Source organism: Aplysia californica, unplaced genomic scaffold (assembly GCF_000002075.1).
Source record: "Aplysia californica isolate F4 #8 unplaced genomic scaffold, AplCal3.0 scaffold00787, whole genome shotgun sequence".
NCBI lineage: Eukaryota > Metazoa > Mollusca > Gastropoda > Aplysiida > Aplysiidae > Aplysia > Aplysia californica.
Genome location: NW_004798057.1, coordinates 244,568 through 247,665, shown reverse-complemented (window position 1 = coordinate 247,665; position 3,098 = coordinate 244,568).

Sequence of the window (3,098 nt, the reverse complement as noted above, 5' to 3'; positions counted from 1 at the left end):
TGGGAAGTTCGTGTAAAGTGTCTTTCCCAAGGACACAACGTCGGACCGAGCTGAGGCTCGAACCCCCGGACCCGCAATCTCACGATCACGAGTCCGGTAGCGTGACCACTAGGCTACCGACGCCACCTCCATAACTCAATTCTCGGGTCTAGCAGTGAAGTGGTAAAATAGCTCATCTTGTCTACCTTGATCGAAAGCCTTTGAATAATATATTAAGCATTAATACAGAATTTTCTGTGCTTCAGTACATATTCCCATTAACATTGTTATGGTGGATATTATATTTCAGGGGCACTTGTCAGGAACAAAGCCGATTTATGTTTTATATATATCTCTGGTCTATGATCATAAGAATTTTTTTTTCATTCGTCCCTTTAATAATAATATTAATACCCGGTACTCGCAGCAAGATTTTTGTAGAATGACTCATAATCATAAGGGTTATGCTGTGCGATATTTTAAAAATATTGATTTAATCTATTTATTTATTTATTTCGTTAGTTAGTTATCTAATTTCGCTTTTTTGTCTTTGTTTTTCCTATTTCTATTTCTTAATCAATATTTTATGTGTGTGGCATCGTGGTGAAATCAGGCGCTCGTCAAAATAATGAAGTCGGAGAAATTGACCTTTTCCCTTCCGCTGGGCAATTAATTTTTATCGAATTTTTGCTTTGACACTTTACTTTTACTTTTATCCGCCGCTTATAACCCTTTTGGGTGTCGCAGGAAGAAAGAGACGTCTCTCTGTCGCCAGCCTGAGAGCTTGAGTCAGGGGGATGCTGTGGGTGGTTAATGTTTCATTGCATTGACTCCATCTATCCAGGTCTTTCTTGGTCGCCCTCTAGCCTTGTTGCCATCGAATTTTTGGATGTAGGCACGTTGTGCTGGGTGGTGTTTTGGTAATCGTAGGATATGTCCGAACCATTTGATTTTTTGGTGTTGGATGTGATGCATGACTTCATTTGTGCACACCATTTCTCGGATTACAGAGTTTCTAATTTTGTCTCGCCTGGTCTTGTTTACTGCTTTTCTAAAGCATCGCATTTCACATGTTGTAATTCTTTGCCCTAATGTCTTGTTCGTGGTCCATGTTTGGCATTGATAATGATAGCTGAGTGTAAGGATGAATATAGTGTTGATCATTTTGAGATTTGTTGTCATGGGGATGTTAGGATGTTTCAGTAGTGAAGTAAGCTGGTAACTAACATTATTGGCCTTTTGTACTCGTGTTTCAATTTCTCTGTTCAGTCGCCCATCCTCTGTGAATTTATACTTCCGAGGTACTTACATTCTGTTGTTGTTGATGTGTACCCTGAGTGGTTCTGGCTTTCTGCTTACTTTTATTGTCACTGTTTTGTTGATGTTGATCTTCATGTCGTAGTTGTTACATTCCTCGTTTAATCTGGTTGTGTGCTTTGGCACAACGCCATTAATGTCCATTTAAAGGCTCGGGTCTAAGTGGATTTTACATCAAAAACGTTGATCAAAGACCCACAAAAAAGTTTTATTTTTAGTTTCCGAGGAATCCCAAGCTTTGTCAGTCTCCAAACTTTGGTGGCCAATTTCCGGCTAAATTTTCTTCTGACACCTGGCGATCACCCACATCTTTCGTTCAAAATTATCTCGGATTCTGTCCACGATAGATAGATGTTTCTTTTTTAGTCATAAGCAAGGTAAATGAACAAGCTTTCATGTGATCATCCGCCTCTTAAATAACCTAATAATAGTGTTGATAGGGGTGTTAAACCTATACCATTTTTAATGTGATCATTAACTCCATATTCAAAACCTGACAGGCGCCTCATTCCATGGCGTCGCGTCTTCTGTTGTATGGCCAGTAACATAACCTTACCAAAAACCCAACTAAAGGCTTTGACAATAGCATTAAATTTGTCTCACCCACAAGAAGCCTTCTCTAAATACTATAAGTCGCATGATCTCTGAAATGCCACTGCTAGGGGACCTCGAAGAACATAGAGAAGTAAAAAGAATACATAATGGAAACATACTTCATTGAACTACATTTATCATGACAAAAAGACACCATCTGAAATCCTTCTCCTGGAAGGTGTCTGGATATGTGGACGGCTCCTAGAATTACAGATGCACCAAAAATTAGATACTCCAAGGCAGCAGTATTAAGGTGACCGGGAATATTATTACTATTGTTATTATTATTATCATTATCATTATCATTATCATTATCATTATCATTATCATGATTGTTATTGTTATTGTTATTATTGTTATTGTTATTATTATTGTTATTATTATTGTTATTATTATTATTATCATTATAATAATTTTTTTTTATTTTTTTTATTGGGGCTTGGTACAATATTTCAACTGTCTGGCCAACAATTTGTTGAATTAGAGGCTCCAACTCCAAATGGCGTTATCTCTTATTCCAATAGCCCGAACAGCATGAATTTCTCGGCTGACTGTGCAGCACTGAGTCGGCAAGCTCTCCCCGTGGTTTTATGCAACCCGCATAATTTAGCAAAATTTGATCATTTTTTGCATAATTTCTGTTTATTTTTCTTCATCATTCTTTGTTAAAATTAACAGAATCGCATAATTTCAGTGGGTGGTTGGCGAGTGCTCTGGTGTGGTTTGCTTCTTCTTTCCTATCAACCATCTGTCGTCCTTCTTTTTTATGTTCGTTACTCCCTTGTAGCACCTCTGATCTTCTGGCGCTCATATGACCTTATGCAGTTGCGAGCTCCGTAAAACCTCTACTAAAACTAAAAAAGCATAATTTCACATTTTTAGGCTTAGTTTGCATTATTTCAGAATTTTTCTTGCATAAAATACGACAGGGACAGGGCAAGGCGGACAAACGGATTGCTATGTCCAACTAAAGTAGGGCCGACTTTAAATAACTATTCAGCTCAGCGATAGCCTAACTACAGCCGATACTAAGTTTTTAGGCGTTGTCCGAAAGCAATCCGCCAAAGCGGCTTCAACACATCAAAATAAAGTCGGCTCGTCGGTGTCGGCTGCATTAGATTTAGATTAAAGTTAAAGGGAAACAATCTTTTAGGTTCCTATTCTTGCTTAAAATATTTGTTGATTATGTCCCGTTACACTATCCTCCC